Source organism: Chrysemys picta, chromosome 9, assembly GCF_011386835.1.
Source record: "Chrysemys picta bellii isolate R12L10 chromosome 9, ASM1138683v2, whole genome shotgun sequence".
Lineage (NCBI taxonomy): Eukaryota > Metazoa > Chordata > Testudines > Emydidae > Chrysemys > Chrysemys picta.
In genome coordinates this window covers 15,461,392-15,478,372 of record NC_088799.1, presented here as the reverse complement: position 1 = coordinate 15,478,372, position 16,981 = coordinate 15,461,392, and the positions used below count along the sequence as shown (strand labels likewise).

Here is a 16,981-nt window from a genome sequence, read left to right as displayed (position 1 = left end):
CACCCTGAGGTACCCCCCTCCCCGCACACAGCCCCTAGCTACCCTCATCCCTGCACCCTGAGCTACACTCTCCCTGCACCCTGAGGTACCCCCCTCCCCGCACACAGCCCCTAGCTACCCTCATCCCTGCATCCTTAGCTACCCCCCTGCCCGCACACAGTCCCTAGCTACCCCTCTCCCTGCACCCTGAGCTACCCCCCTGCCCATATAGTCCCTAGCTATCCCGCTCCCTGCAACCTTAGCTACCCCCTGCCCACACAGCCCCTAGCTACCCCTCTCCCTGCACCCTGAGCTATCCCCCTGCCCACACACAGCCCCTATCTACCCTTCTCCCTGCACCCTGAGGTACCCCCCTCCTCGCACACAGCCCCTAGCTATCCTCATCCCTGGACCCTTAGCTAGCTCCCTGCTCACCAACAGTCCCTAGCTACCCCTCTCCCTGCACCCTGAGCTACCCCCCCGTCCACACACAGCCCCTAGCTATCCCTCTCCCTGCACCCTGAGCTACCCCCCTGCCCGCACAGTCCCTAGCTATCCCTCTCCCTGCACCCTGAGCTACCCCCCTGCCCGCACAGTCCCTAGCTACCCCTCTCCCTGCACCCTGAGCTACCCCCCTGCCCGCACACAGCCCCTAGCTATCCCTCTCCCTGCACCCTGAGCTACCCCCCTGCCCGCACAGTCCCTAGCTATCCCTCTCCCTGCACCCTGAGCTACCCCCCCGTCCACACACAGCCCCTAGCTATCCTTCTCCCTGCACCCTGAGCTACCCCCCTGCCCGCACAGTCCCTAGCTATCCCTCTCCCTGCACCCTGAGCTACCCCCCCGTCCACACACAGCCCCTAGCTATCCTTCTCCCTGCACCCTGAGCTACCCCCCTGCCCGCACAGTCCCTAGCTATCCCTCTCCCTGCACCCTGAGCTACCCCCCCGTCCACACACAGCCCCTAGCTATCCTTCTCCCTGCACCCTGAGCTACCCCCCTGCCCGCACAGTCCCTAGCTATCCCTCTCCCTGCACGCTGAGCTACCCCCCTGCCCGCACAGTCCCTAGCTATCCCTCTCCCTGCACGCTGAGCTACCCCCATTTTTTCACAGAAAGCAAGTACCCAAATATCAAAATATTTCAATTGGGCTATCCTGCCAAGGTGCCGCATAGGAAATTAAGTTTAGTTTTCTCATGTTCCGACTCTCCTCTATCAATGGGACTCCCAGCCAGACTACATTTCCCATGATGCACCAAATTTTCCCCTCACCATTTGGGAGATTGAGAGATGCACTCCCTCGTTGGAGTGTAACACATAGGCCTTGGCTACACTTGCGGATTCACAGCGCTGCCGCTGTGAAGCGCGAGTGTAGTCGCGCCGCCCGCGCTGCGAGAGCACCTCTCCGAGGGGAATAGCTTGCAGCGCTGTGAGCGAGTGTGCAGCGCTGCAGGCGCTGATTACACTGGCGCTTTACAGCGCTGCACTCGCTGCGCTCAGGGGGGTGTTTTTTCACACCCCTGAGCGCAGCAAGTGCAGCGCTGTGAATTGCCAGTGTAGCCAAGGCCATAGAAGAGAATGGGAGCATAAGGCACTCGAACTACAACTCCCATGAGACCCCACAGCAGCATTTCATAATTGAAATATTTATGGTTTTGGCCAAAATATTACCGTTTTTGATTTTTTGCCAAAGAGTTGAATTTTTTCCATGAGAAATTTTGACATTTTCTTTATTTTCTGCAGAATAAAAACCATGTTGCAACTAGCTATAATAAAGATGTGTACAGTGTGTGTACACTGTTCAAAGCAAGGCGGGAACTCCACTTGGTTATGCTCCTTTCCCAATTATATTTTAAATGTATCCAACACCACATGGCAAACTGGCATTGAAAAGAATTTTAAATGCCCTCCCTGTAAGAACACATATTAAAGTCAAAGACTTTGGGCTTGATTTTGAGTGGCTTTTCATGGCAGCAAGCAGACCTGAGGCACAGTTCTTCCCTGATCTCCCCCTAAGGTGGTGTATCTCCAACACTGCTCTCTGCTCTACTGTGGGCTGCATCTGAGAACCACAATGAACTATCCAGGAGATAAGCACAAGGCAAAGAAATTGCATTTGCTGCTGAGGGTTTACTCCAGGTAATTTCCTTATGATTATTTTCTCATGCCTAATTTGCCTTTGGGTGGGGAAGAGAAAAGATTTTCCTTGGCAATCAGCTCATATTTGCATCGTTACATAAACACCTGGATGCCACCATCTGGTTGTTTCCTGACTCACATTCTATGCTGTAGCAACAGAGGTAACCAATCACCATCAAATGAAACAGATAAAACTAATCCCTTTGGAAAACGCCCGGCCACGTTACCAAACTAGCCTTCAGATCTGGGGAGGGGCACAGCAAATGTCCAAAGATAAAGCATAGCTTAACGAGCAACAGGAGCTGTTCTGCTGCAATTTAAGCAACTCTAGGGAAGTCCAAACTCTGCAGTTTGTAGAAGACAAGCTGACAGGAGCCTATTTTAGCTCCCTCCTCTTAGACATAAGATGCTTAATCAAAAAGCACATTATTAAGCTGATTGGAAGGGTGTCAGTAGGATAATAAAGTAACAGCAGCAATGGGTTTGAGTGGAGTCAGCAGGTCTATCTCAGATCCTTACACGCCTCCCCATTGCCACAGTATCTGAGCCCCTCACAGTTTTTCATCTATTCAGCCACACAGCATTCCTGTGAGGTAGGGAAGTCCTATAATCCTCACTGTACAGATGGGGAACTGAGGCACAGAGACATTAAGTAACTTGCCCAAGGTCACCCAGCAAGTCTGTGGTAGAGTAGGGAACTGAAACCATATCTCCCAAGTCTCAGACTAACCACTGTATCATCCTTCCTCTAACCTACCCAAAAGTTAACAAAAGGGCCAGATCACAAAGCCCTTCCGCACCCTCACAAGTACTTATGTAACCCACACACCTCCTGGGTATGGTGCTCTGTCCCATCTAGTGGCACCGAGACCACTTAGAGAGAGAGAGATTAATGAGTCTGTTCTACAGCCTTAGTTACAAGGCCTATGGCCCTTGGCTCATGCACTCAGAGGTCCCAGATTCAAGCCTACCTACCAGCAGCTAGGGTCTGGGGGTGTTACATTTAACCTTTGGGACTGCTTACATGAATCATGGCTCACCAGCATGAGTAAGGGCTCAAGATTCTGGTCCAAGGTGATTTGGCCGGGAAATAAAAATATTGCAGGATTTCCCTGAAACATCTTTAGAATGAAGCTCCCACCAAACTTATATATTGTGCCTTTGCAGATTCCTGTACAGACTTCCTTCTCCCCATCCCACCTTTAAGTTAGCCCCAAATCACACTAAGATCGTTTTAAATATTCGCCCCTCCTTTCGCTGGACTTTCATTTGTCAAAGGCTGCCTCTCTCCAAGGATGGCGAAGGCACACTAGGGTCAATGCCAAGCAGGGCTGCCTTTAGTAAGTGCGGGGCCCGATTCGAATACCCGGCGGCGGTCCGGGTCTTCAGCAGCACGGTGGCAGCGGGTCCTTCACTCGCTCTGGGTCTTCTGCGGCACTGAAGGACCCACCACCGAAATGCCTCTGAAAACCCGGAGCGAGTGAAGGACCCGCCGCCAACATGCCGCTGAAGACCCAGACCGCCACTGGGTGAGTAAAAAAATTAAAAAGGCGCCTAAGTTAGGCGCTCTTCTTTAGGGCATGGGGCCCTCTTAGGCGCGGGCGTGGGGCCTGATTCGGGGGAATCGACCTAAAGCCGGCCCTGATGCCAAGAGTGAGCAGTCCACGGAGGGTCTATGTACAGGGACGTTGCAGACAACCCCACGCATACCTACTCTGTAGTGACTCTTTCTCTCTCTCAAATCCTGCAGGTTTCTATGAAAAATATAAATATTTATAGCAATGTGTTTTTAAAATACAAGCTCCACTGCTACGTTTTTAAAATTTCCCAAAGATTTAGTCCATCTTGGGGGTTACTAGAGCCGAGGACTTAAAAAGAAATCTTAAGAATCTTAGAAGTGAAAAAAAATTCTATGGCAGAGAATGTAAAGCTGCCCTAGGAATCTGGATGTGAATTTCCCCTCAATTTTAATGGAAATATTAATTTTAGGGGGAATCAGGCATCCAAATCCAGTTCTGAAAATCTCAGCCTACAGAATTACTGACAATGTGCCCAATCCTGCAAACACTTCCAGGTGCAGTGCTTTCTAACCGTAAGTGTTACAATCAACTACAATGCCACTGCTTATGGTAGTAAGCACTATGCCGAGCAATATGTGTTTGCAGGATTGGGCCCACCGAATGGAAAAGACTCTACCTGACTTTTTTCCATTTGTGATTTGCCCAACCTCTGCACCAAACCAGTGGGACTGCACAGAGGGGGGATTCTCTGTGGAAGGGCAGCTCTGCTGTCTTCACAACACCATCCCCTATTTAAGCCTCTCTGGGTGGTTCATTTTAGGCAAGAGTTGGAGACAGGTCAGGCTGGAGGGAGGATGGGATGGGATGGGAATGAGGATGCAAATTATCTCCCCTCTGGGCCCACAAAAACTATTTAATAGAACCCAGGCTGGATTTTTTTACTTTATCTGTGGACGCCCTTACTTAAGAATCAGAACAGGTGTAGAAGACACAATTAAGACACCTGGTCTCTTCACAATAGAATTCCCATGGTAGCTACCACTTTGGTGTACCTAAAAAGAGAGAGAGCAAAGACAGTGCAACATTCAAGCTTTGTTCCTTAATCCACACCGACTGCTCTCTTTCTCATCAAGCACTTCCTGTAAGTAGTGTTCAGCAAGTTATTTTACATAATCATACCACAGTGCTCCCAATCAAGAAGCTATTTATTATAACATCCCTTTTGTCACACTCAATTCAGATAGCAAAATTAAACGTGAACACCATAACCTGCTTAACTTAACATTCTATTAAACTCCCTTAAAGTCTATATCATCATATATATAACAAATCGATTTTTTTAATTTATCTAACTCTTAACTTTTTTGCAACTAAGGTATTTTTCTCAGGGTTTCAGATGGTGGTTCTTTCCTGCCTTAGTATTATACATTGCAGTGGTTGGATGCTGGAGGGAGTGAGAGTTTCTCTTATGATAACAGGAGATTCTCTTGAACTTGGCTCTTCTGGTGGGAATGTGTTTTGAGAGTCTATTCCAATATCTATCGGTGGCTTGTCAGCCTGTGTTTTCTTCCATGTCCTGCTGAACAAGTGTCAGTGGAGTGCATATTTCACCATTCTCCACTTCCTGGTTTTGTCTTATGTTCACAGTGGATTAATGTACTTCTGGTTTTGGTGTCATATAAACCCTTTCCCTGTTACGTAATATGAATGAGGATTTGTCTGTTCAACAGATGTAGTTTGCTTCCAGGTGCATGATTTGTTCTGAGGAAACAGTTTGATCCTGACAGGGTCTCCTGGTTGTAGCTAGTCAAGTGTAGTAGGCTTTGCCTTTGCGTGTCTCTTCCTTTTTTGTCTGTTACTCCTTCCACCACTGCCAGTTGTAATAATGCTGGGGCACCATGTTAAGCATGCTTCTTGACATCAACCATTGTACCACGCTGCTTGCTATTCATACCTTCTGCAGGAGACATTCTCCATTTAAGAATGTCCTGTATTTTCTCTGCTTTTTGCAGCTTACTTTAATAGCGCCTCAGCAATTTGAACTGCCAATTTGGCTTTGCCTCGTGACCGGCTCTGGTATGGTGATGATGTGATATGACTGAATTCTCATTCCTGGGTAACGTGCACAAACTCACTGCAAATGAACTGGCAACTGTTATGTGAAACTATATAGTTAAGGATACCAAGCCTGCTAAAAGGCTTCACTGCTTTGTCTATGATGGTCACTGAGGTAATGTCTGACAGCTCATCCACTTATAAGAAGTACAAGTTTGCAGTGAAAGGGTTCGTTCCTACTTTGCTCCAAGGTCTGTTGGGAATACTGTGTAATTTCATTTCTCTTTTTGCTGCTTGGCCGTTGGCCTTCATTTCCCATAGGTATCACAACTGCTCACCAGTTCTGTGATCTCCTTGGTCATGTTTGGCTAGTATTATGGCATCTCTGCCTTTCCAGCTATGGTCTTCTATTCCAGAATGGCTCCGATGTATTCTTGAAAGAATTTCTGTTCTCATTTATTTTATTCTAATACCGCACTCATCACTTGTAGTATCAGAGCGCCTTCCAGTAGTGGTGTAATCAACATGATTACACATCTGTTCTTTGTTGTTTGTTCTCTCATCCTTTCCCCAGGGGAGAAGCATGTGGAGTGGAGTGTCTTGTTTTAGTAGGGCTTTAGGTTTCTTTGTTTATTTTCAATTGTTTGCTTCCTCAATACGGCACATTTTGTTTCTTTGTTTTTCTTGTCTGCAAGCTTTGGCATAATGATTTCCCTTGCCACATTTATTGCACATGATCCCATATTTGGGACATTTTCCATAAGCATGTTTTTCCTCCATAATACCCACGGGTCTTCTTTTACATTTTATCTCCTCTGCTTTGCAGTTGGGCATTGCTTTTGCACAAATTTTGGTGCATTTTTCCTTTTTTCCATGCTTTCCCGGTGAGCCTTGGTGCTGCCTGCATCTGCTCCACTTGTGCTCTGCATTTGGATGTGAGCTTGTACACTAGCATTGCACATGTCTATAGCTTTTGGTAGCGTTAGTATGGGTTTTCTGAACATTCTCATTCAAGCTCCTGCATCTTTCAGCCCTATTACTGATCTATACCAAAACAGTTCACCTTTTAAGATTTGGTAATTGCATGAGTTAACCGTGTTGTGCAATTTGGCAATACGCGGATGTTGTCTTTCTCCAGATTCTCGATTACACTTGTTGAAGACTTACCATTGGCATAGGATGTTTTTTGTGGGTAGGAAGTACTTTTGGAGAGCTTTGAAGTCAGTCTGCTGCTGACATAATCCAGGTGCTGTTGGAGCATGTGGCAGAACCTTTGCCCATTATCGCTCACAGTGTGGCTGCTCTTATTTTGTTTTCCTTTTATCCAGCCTTGTTACAATTTCACAGTTTTCCCATTGTGATCTAAAGAAGGTCCAGGTCCTAAATATGTCCCTTTTCAAATCTATGTGCCTAGGGAAAGGAACCTGGTATGTTCCCATGACTGTTATTGTCTCTATATTTTGGGGGAAGGAAACCACAGAGGGTTTTAGCAACATCCTTAATTTCTGATTTCACATACCTGCAGAAGCCAACTCATTCCTGACACTAGGATCTGTTAGGGTTACCATACGTCCTCTTTTTCCCGGACATGTCCGGCTTTTCGGCAGTCAAACCCCCGTCCGGGGGGAATTGCCAAAAAGCCGAACATGTCCGGGAAAATGGCGGCTCTGCTCCTCCCCTGACTCTTCGGCTCTGTTTAAGAGCCGAGCTGCCCGAGCGCTATGGACTTCAGGCAGCCCCCTTGCCTCCGGACCCCAGCCGCCGGCCGGGCACTTCCCCTCCCGGGCTCCGGCGGCGCAGGGTCCGGAGGCACGGGGGCTGCCCGAAGCCGGTAGCGCTCGGGCAGCCCGGCTCTTAAACAGAGCCAAAGAGGAGCAGAGCCTCCAGCCGCGGCGGCGCTGCTCCTGCCTGACTCTTCGGCTCTGTTTAAGAGCCGGGCTGCCCGAGCGCTACCGGCTTCGGGCAGCCCCCGTGCCTCCGGACCCTGCGCCGCCGGAGCCCAGGAGGGGAAGTGCCCGGCTGGGGGCGCAGGGTCCGGAGGCATAGGGGCTGCCCAAAGCCTGAGCGCTACCGGCTTCACGGTTTGCCAGGCAGCCTCCAGACCCTGCGCCCCCGGCTGGGCGCTTCCCCTCCTGGGCTCCAGCTGCTCCAGCCGGCAAACCCTGAAGCCGGTAGCGCTGGTGCAGCCCTTTCCCCGTGGCTGGGAGTGGGAGGGAGGAGGGGGCGGAGTTAGGGCGGGGAAGGGGCAGAGTTGGGGCGGGGCTACAGGGTGGGGAAATGGGCGGGACCAGGGCCTGTGGAGGGTCCTCTTCTTTTATTTATTAGATATGGTAACCCTAGATCTGTGTTCAAGCACAGAAAGAGAGACAGCCAAGCCAGTGCAACCTTCAGGCTTTGTTCATTAATCCACATATACTGTTCTCACTCATCAAGCACTTCCTAAAATTAGAGTTTTCTAATTTTCTATGTATAATCATCTAGAAGGGCCACTGCCACATGCCCAAAATCCTGGACATTCTCGTACTTCCAGAAAAAGTGTTACCCCACCCCCATAAGCAAGGCCTAGAATGCATGTCTCCCTACTCCAGTGGCGTGACCTCACATGCATGGTATGTGCAAGGTCACACCAGTGGAAATGGAGGGGTATGCTCTTCAAAATGGTGTCCCCCGTCCATGATATCAGACAAAACCATGTCAGTTTTGTTTCGGTACCTGACAGGGGACATAAGCACAGAAAAGGAGGACTATCTGGCTTAAATCTGGATGAATGGCCTGCCTATTATCATCCTACAGTAGTGTTTTTCAAACCGTGGGTCATGACCCACTACTGGGTCGCGGCATGTAAGGCATTGGGTCTCCTTGCTCTGGTCAGCACCGCCTACCGGGACATTAAAAGTCCTGTCAGCGGTGCTGCCCAGCTAAGGCAGGATAGTGCCTACCTTTTCCGACACCATGCTGTGCCCCGGAAGCATCCAGCAGCAGGTCCGTCTTCTAGGCAGGGGGGCCACAGGGCTCCGCGGGCTGCCCCGGCCCTGAGCACCTGCTCCACACTCTCACTGGTCGGTGCCTGCAGGCGAGAGTCGCGTGGAGCTGCTTGCGCACCTCCGCCTAGGAGCTAGACCTGCTGCTGGCCGCTTCCGGGGCACAGCGCGGTCCACGGTGCCAGGACAGGCGGGAAGCCTGCCTTCTGCACCCTAGCTCTGACCGGGAGCCGCTGGAGGTAAGTCCACGTCCCAACCACACGCCCCACTCTCTTGCCCCAGCCCTGAGCCCTCGCCAAACCTGGAACCCCTTCCTGCACCCCAAGCCCCTCATCCCCGGCCCCACCCCAGAGCCTGCACCTGCCTGCACCTGCCCCAACCCCTGACCCCCTCCCTCATCCCAAATCCCTGCCCCAGCCCAGATCCCCCTCCCACAGCCTGAACCCCTCATTCCCAGCCCCACCCCGCAGCCCTTACCCCTGCACCCCAAACCCCTCATCCCCAGCTCCGTTGAGTCATGGGCATCAACAATTTTCTTCAACTGAGTCCCCAGAAAAAAAGTTTGAAAACCACTGTCCTACAGCACCCCTGCCAGGAAGCTATTTACCATAACACCACAGGTGGTCCCACATTGGTAACAGTAGTGCAACAGGCCAGGGTAAACAAAGCCCAATCCAGAGTGAGACCCAGCTTCATCTACAGAGGAATCATAGTAGCCAGAAGAGTTTTAAAACAGGATTTTCTCCATAAAGTTGGCACCATGGTATCCCTGTCCTCCAGGTCTAGCTATGTTAGGTTCTTTTGGGCCAACCTCTGTAGATTAGGTCCCTACTGAAACAGGTCAGAGAAACCATATTAGCACTTTTTGGGGGAACCATCTTTAAAAACAGTTCTGGCTAACACAGTTTCCCTGTAGTGTAGAGACCTCACAGTAGGGCCATGGTCACATTAGTCTGGGGATCTATGCCCCCTGGGCTTAGCAGAGTAATGCTACACCCCTGTCACTTATGCACATACAATCCTCCTAGGGTTGCCAACTTTCTAATTGCACAAAACCGAACACCCTTGCCCTGCCCCTGCCCCAAGACCCCACCCCTTCTCCGAGGCTGCACCCCCACTCACTCCAGCCCCCCTCCTTCTGTCGCTCGCTCTCTCTCCCCCACCCCCATTCACTTTAATTGGGGTGCAGGAAGGTGCGAGGACTCCAGCTGGGGTTGCGGGTTCCAGAGTGGGGCCAGAAATGAGGGGGTCAGGGTGCGGGAGAGGGTTCAGGGCTGGGGCAGTGGGTTGGGGTGCTGGAGGGAGTGAGGACTCTGGCGGGGGGGGGTATGGGCTCTGGGGTGGGACTGGGGATGAGGGGTGTGGAGTTCAGAAGCAGGCTCAGGACTGGGGCAGAGGGTTGGGATGCAGGCTCTACCTGGGAGTGTGGGCTCTGGGCTGGGGCTGGGGGGTTTGGAGTGCAGGAGGGGGCTCAGGGCTGGGGCAGGGAATTGGGGTGCACGAGGGGGTTCAGGATGTGGGGTTCTAACCTGGAGCAGGTGGTTCGGGGTGCGGGCTTCGGCCAGGAGGCACTTACCTCAGTAGGCTCCCGGTTGGCGGTGCAGCACAACTAAGGCAGGCTTCCTGCCTGCCCTGCCATGTCTGGCCCCGAGGTGAAGGCACGGCCAGGCATCTCTGCGCAGTGCCCCCTGCTGCTCCCATTGGCCGCGGTTAATGGGCAATGGGAGCTGCGGAGCTGGCATTCGGGGTGGGGGCAGCGCATGGAGCCCCCTGCCCACCTCTGTGCCTAGAAGCTTCCGGGAGCTGCATGGAGCCAGGACAGGCAGGAAGCCTGCCTTAGCCCTGCTGCGCTGCCGATTGGACTTTTAACAGCCTGGTCAGCAGTGCTGACCAGCGCCGCCAGGGTCCCTTTTCAACCTGGCGTTCCAGTCAAAAACTGGATGCCTGGCAACCCTAAACCCTCCCTTGCCACGTGAGCAGAACAAACCGCTAGGAAGAGAGGAAGAAAGGTGACCATTAATTTTGCTCCAAAACAGCACTTTTTAGCATCAACTTCTTTTCAGGAATCATACACAGGAGTGACTGCAGCAGAAAAAGGGGATTAAATGAGCCCCCCAAAAGCACGTCTGCTCAAAGAGAAACACAAGCCGGGCTGACAAAGCAGACTGTTACATTTATTTATTTTCAGAAAGCACTGAAGAGACCCAGAGTGAGCTGAGGAAATAGCACTGAGTCCCAGCCAACTCCTGAAGACCTTTCTAAAAACCTCCCACGTTGTGAAGAGGAGAGAGAGGAAATGCCATCCAGCTAGAGTGACCAGATAGCAAGTGTGAAAAATCAGGACAGGAGGTAATAGGCGCCTATATAAGACAAAGCCCTGAACATCGGAACTGTCCCTATAAAATTGGGACATCTGGTCACCCTACATCCAGTTAGGCAAATACAGCAATTTTCATAGAATCATATAATTCTGGGTTCTCCTTTTATCAGAAAGCCTCCATGAGAAGGAGGAGTGGGTGCATGGAGGAGTAGGTGCATGGAGTGAATACCTCCACAGCACTGGGTTCTGAAACAAAGAGCCTCCAGGTCAAGGAGATAAATTAAAAAAAACAAAACAAAACAAAACAAAACAAAAACCCCAGGAGGAAGTAGAATCACCTCCCCATCATAAGGAGCTTTCAAAAAAAATTATTTTCCTTCAAGGAGGTTTAAAAATCTGTCTGCAAGCAGAGTCTCAAACAAATAATTTTACACCTTGGCATGTGCGCACACCAACACACACAAAAGCCTACGGAAGATTATAGACCCAGTCTAGCTACTATTAAAGTCAAAGGCAAAACTGACATTGGGCCTCAATCGTCACTGCTTGTGTCCTCATTCACACCAGTGCAAAGCCAATGTAAAAGAATTCTTTGCTCCCTGACACCTAGGTTGGGTGCACCCATTTTTCACAGTGAGTGAACAAGATTGAGAGTCAGGCCCGTTGACTTCAAAGGTGCAAGATCAAGCCCTGTGAAAGGACAAGAACACACAGAAGAGGAAGGGCAGAGTGATTAAATATTTAGAAAGCAACAAAAACTGCATATAGCCATTTATATTTTGACTTACCAGCATGTCAGTTTCACAGACCCTAAAACAACACATTGGGTGTGTTTTATATCTTTATACTGGGAAAAATTGGAGAATTAAAAATATATATAAAATTTCAGCTTTGGGTGGCAGACCAAGATGCCCAGGTCACATGCCACCTGAGGCGCGTTGGGCATACACTAAGAAGACACAACAGAATGTACTGCCTTCTCCAGGATTTCTTTCTAAAGGAAATAATGAAGCACAAGTATTTATCCAAGGCACATAGGTAAATACTGCACTGGGCAGTAGATTGTGTACATGTTTGGTAACACCCATTTACCTAGCTGATCCACCCAGAGCTCTTTCATGGGGAAAACTGAAGGCAAAAACACACAGAAAAAATCTGCATTTCATCTGCTTTTGCACCTTATCAGTTGGCAATTGGTATCCTATCAGTCTTACAGCAAATTATTTCAAAGATAGATCAAGAAATGGTAACATAAATGGTAACATAAATCACTAGCTACAACTATTAGTTCTTATGACACACAATATTAAAGATGCCCATCATCACCGTATCCATAAATAAAAGCACAAGAGAAGGGCCAACTTATCTTCTGATTTACCACTTGTAACTCTACCTAAAGCCATATAGTTGTGTGAAAGGTTAGACAAAGCAGAATTAGATCCAAAGGTAAGCAATTAAAACTATAATTGAAACATATAGCAGCCTCGATGCATACCCAGAGATGGATTCTTTGTTTGATATGGTGAGATTTACATAATAATGAAATAGCTTCTGATCACTTTTCTTTTTGTCATCCCACAGATCAGGATTACGGCAGACATTCAATTATCCTAGATAAACTGAAGATAGGCCATTTATTTAAGATTTGCCGGCTGTCCAGTGCAGCAGGCACATGTGAACAACATAAGTACAGCCATGTTTGATCAGGTTCTACTCCACATTTACAGGTCTTGATTCTAGGCGCTGGAATTTCCAGATGAGAGCAGTGAGGTGTTCTGAACTTTATATAAAGAGGAGGACAGGCAATTGCTTACAATCAAGGAGTCATTATTGGCTTCTTTTCAAGCACATATTTATGTAAACTAGTAGAGTTTACTCTGAATTTGCATTAACCTTGCCTAAAGAACTGCTTCCAAAGACACCTGTTGCTAACCCCTCCCCCACTTTTCCTATCCAAACATTTCCTGGCTCACGTTATGAGTCAGATTCAGGGCTGAGATCTATTCAGAACTGCATGTGGTCGTCTAGTCAAAATAACTTAAGTGAGGATTAACTTGTGATCTGCAGGATTCTTCTAAGCTCTCCTGCTATTCTTTCAGCAGTTCAAAAAGGAGTGTGTTTTCCAGAAAGGGGAGTGGATTTTGGCCAAAGAGGGGGCATGGGAGGTTCATTCTAGTTGTATGCTGCTGCACAGACTCCCTTAATTAAAGTCCAGTTCAGCTAGTATACATACGTTTCAACAGACTCAACCCTGAAGTCCCTATGCAACAAAACTTCCAGTGAAGTCAACAGGAATTTTACCTGCCTTACGACTACCCAATCAATCTCAATGCCTGTGAGTGCAATTCCCGCTGACGGGGCACACTTGCACTGCGATGAGATTTAAGACTCTTAAGAATGAATCAAGGGAACATGAACAAATAAATCTAAAATCTCAACCTCACTGTATCCATACAGCCAAATAGCAAACCTCTTAGTTTGCTTCCATAATGCTCCATGGTCCTATTATGTGACAAGGTCTTTTTTTTAAAGTCCCCGCTGAAAGCATACCACTCCTTACTGATAAAGAGGATCTATATAGATTTCATATCAGGAAGTAGCTGATTCACAAGATGTGTTCAAGTTAAGTCACAAATGTAAACAGATATGCAATGAAATCAGACTCACAAGGATACTACATGTGAGAACAATACCTAATAAAGGAGCTTCCTGTTTCCTAAATTCCTGTAGTACCATTGTAAAGCAACTTACGTGTATTTTATTATTGGATCCATTATTTGAAATTCCTAGTAATAGTTAATAGGAGATCACTTCTTTCTAACTGGAAACTCAAAGCTTATGCAGCAAATCCCACAACACTTGTGCATCTAAACACACAAACTAGAAATGAAAAGGCCCAATAAGTTTCTTTATTTATAAATTATAGGTGTCAGAGAAGCATACAAAGATATTTTGACTACAGTGGTAAAGTCGTAGTTACTCTCCTCCAGAGGGGGTTGAATCGTAACCTGGGCAGGGCACATTTCTGCTCTTGTACGAGGATACATGTACACAAGTCTCATGGAACTCACTGGCTGGGGTTGCAAAGGTATAACCGAGAACATCATTTGGTTCAGTGGGAGTTACAAGTGTGTATCCCAGGGCAGAATTTGGCATTTCATTCTTTAAGGTCCTAATCCTGCAAGACGTTGGACACCTTTCACCATTACCAATGAATTCAGGCTTAGCTGATGTTAGGGTCCTTTCTTTCCCAAACTCACTCTCTCTGCTTGAGGGCTGATTCCACCTCTCTTACCTACAGATGGGATAATAAACCAGGTATACCAGTAAGTCAGCCAAACCCACTTTATATTTTCACAGCAGAATCAGCACCTGCTAACAGGGTGGGGTATTTGAGACAATGTCTCCCTACTCTGCCTGCCTTTCTGGCCAGCATGAACTTCACTCATTAGGGATCAAAGAAATTTAACTTCTCCAGACTTTACAATTCCAGCTACTTGCTACTACCAGCAAAATACCAAATAATCAAGAAAATGTTCACTAAAATGCCTGCAGTGCTCATACTGTTTACTTGGATTCAACAAGAAGGGACCCTGGTCAAATTGCTCCACTGCTTTAGCAAGTGAACCAGTGGGTTGCAAAGGGCTATGAGGTCAAATACTCAATTGAATGCTTTCTGTATCGCAAGAAAAATTAGATTTTCTTTAGTGCAAAAAAAACAGTTTGGACAAGATCTCCAGGCACACAGCACCGTTTGCAGATCAGACATAAGTAGTTTTAAACTAAAGGTAGACCACATTGCAACTGACTGTTAAAAGACAAATAAAATTTCCTGTTTAAACATGAAGCCAGCAAACTATTGCTAAAAAAAAGAGCTAAATTGGGGGCAACCCTGTCCCATTAGTGTACCCAAATGTTCAAAGATGTTACAGCACATACCGCAATTTTGCATTAATTCTAAAACTGCAATAGCAGCAATCTATTTTGCATAATATTTTTCTAATTCACTTCCTTTCCTCTTACTGTTTAGTGTTGCAAGCCAAATATTTGTTCAATATAGTTTTGGAGAATGATACATATAAGGCACAATCAAAGGGGAGCAGTGCCATAATTACTTTGTTTATGGCATTTGGCAGGTGGGAAGCATTGGAATTTTGAGGGGAAGCACTAGATCGTTATATTATATATGCAAAGCTCCTACATTAGGAACTGAATACTTCCTGGTTCTTTAAATTATGCTGATCAAATTAGACAATAACCAAACCACAGTCTAGTACAGACTGGGAATAGCACAAAGAGCTTTATGGAAGTAGCAATGAAGCATGACTGCAAAGTTATTTCTTCTACATATTATCCATCCATGAACCATCACATACAATTTGCACGGCTGACAGGCCAGGATCAAATGCCTCAGGCACAAAGCAGCATTGGGAAGACGGAGCTAAAGTTTTTTAAAAAATAAACAAACTAGGGAGATCTCAAAAGAGGCTGGAACAAACTCCCAGGAGAGGCAGCTAAGCCAAAACCCCAAAGCAGAAGAAACTTTATGCCAGGCAGAATCCCACCCCCCAAAATCCCAAGTAGTTTAGGTCATTTACTCATTCATGTAGTGTGCCCTGCCAAAGAATTTGGGGTTACCTGTGCCCAGCGCAGGTCTGCGTGTGTGGGCAGGTGTCTCCAGAGTTCTCTGTGCATAGAGTGCGCTTGTACTGAGCGCTGCCTGTCTCCAAACACCCGGGAGGGAGGGTAGCCCGGCTGGGGCGGGGCCACAAGGTTCCAGCTGTGCCCTGGTGCTGAACTATGCGGGAGGGCCCTTGAAAGAACTCTGAGAATAGAGATGCCTTTGGCTTTTAGTTTCTCCAGGCGCGGTCGCATGAGAAGTGTGCTTGAAGGTGGGGATTTCTCTCTCGCACGGCAGTTCTGCACAGCTCTCTGTGCATGCAGAGAACAGGGTCCCACACGCAGCGCAGCAGGCGAGACACAATCACTTGCCTGTGTGTCTATAAAACAATAAATCGCCTCCGTGGGACAGCTGGTTACGAACAATAATTGGGAGTGTTCCCGAGTCAGGATTCAGCCGCAGAAAGACGGATGTGGAGCTTGATGTGTTTATATAGACAATAAACGGAATAGTGTGTGTGTGTGTTAGGGTGACCAGATAGCAAGTGTGAAAAATCGGGACAAGGGGTGGGGGGTAATTTGCACCTCTATAAGAAAAAGCCCCAAATATCAGGACTGTCCCTATAAAATCGGGACATCTGGTCACCCTAGTGTGTGTGCATCCGAAGAAGATGCATCCGAAGAAGTGAGGTTTTAACTCACGAAAGCTTATTTTTGGCCTGCTAAACCCAGGGTTGTGAGTTCAATCCTTGAGGGGGCCACTTAGGGATCTGGGGCAAAAATCAGTACTTGGTCCTGCTAGTGAAGGCAGGGGGCTGGACTCGATGACCTTTCAAGGTCCCTTCCAGTTCTAGGAGATGGGATATCTCCATTAATTTATTTATTTATTATTTATTTATGCCCAAATAAATCTGTTAGCCTTTAAGGTGCCACCAGACTCCTTGGTGTGTGTGTGTGTGTGTGTGTGTGTGTGTGTGTGTGTGTGTGTGTGTGTGTGTGTGTGTGTGTGTGTGTAAAATACATAGTGTATGAATTATACAAAATGTGCATCTACGTGTCTAGAGAGGGGACACAGAGTTTACATACAAATTATAACTTTTGCCTCTGAACAACCTGTGTAAATTTCACATGGCAAATACATGGTATATATGCAGTATCAATAATGGTCCTACTGGTATATGTGGGAACTGTAGGGTCTATGAAAAATAAAGTGTAAAAGAGAACTAAATAGTGGTGCTGGGCGTTTGTTGGGCACCTAACTCCATTAAGTGTCTTTGAAAATCTCTCCTGGTGACTATTGCTCTTGAAACAGGCTCTCTGTCATATGGAAGAACTCTGGATTCAACAGCTGGTATATATAACAACAA

General features: G+C 47.7%; 1 protein-coding gene across 2 annotated transcripts in view; it reads right to left on the bottom strand.

Annotated features, from left to right (window-relative positions):
• Positions 1 to 15,913, bottom strand: part of PLD1 (phospholipase D1) — a 134,345-nt gene extending 118,432 nt beyond the window's left edge. The window contains exon 1 of one of the 2 annotated variants that reach the window (XM_065557753.1): positions 15,633 to 15,913. The gene's annotated coding sequence lies outside the window, so the exon portion shown is untranslated. The remainder of the gene's footprint in view (positions 1 to 15,632) is intronic. The other variant, XM_008164953.4, reaches the window with a different exon arrangement.
• Between the last annotated feature and the right edge of the window lie 1,068 nt (positions 15,914 to 16,981).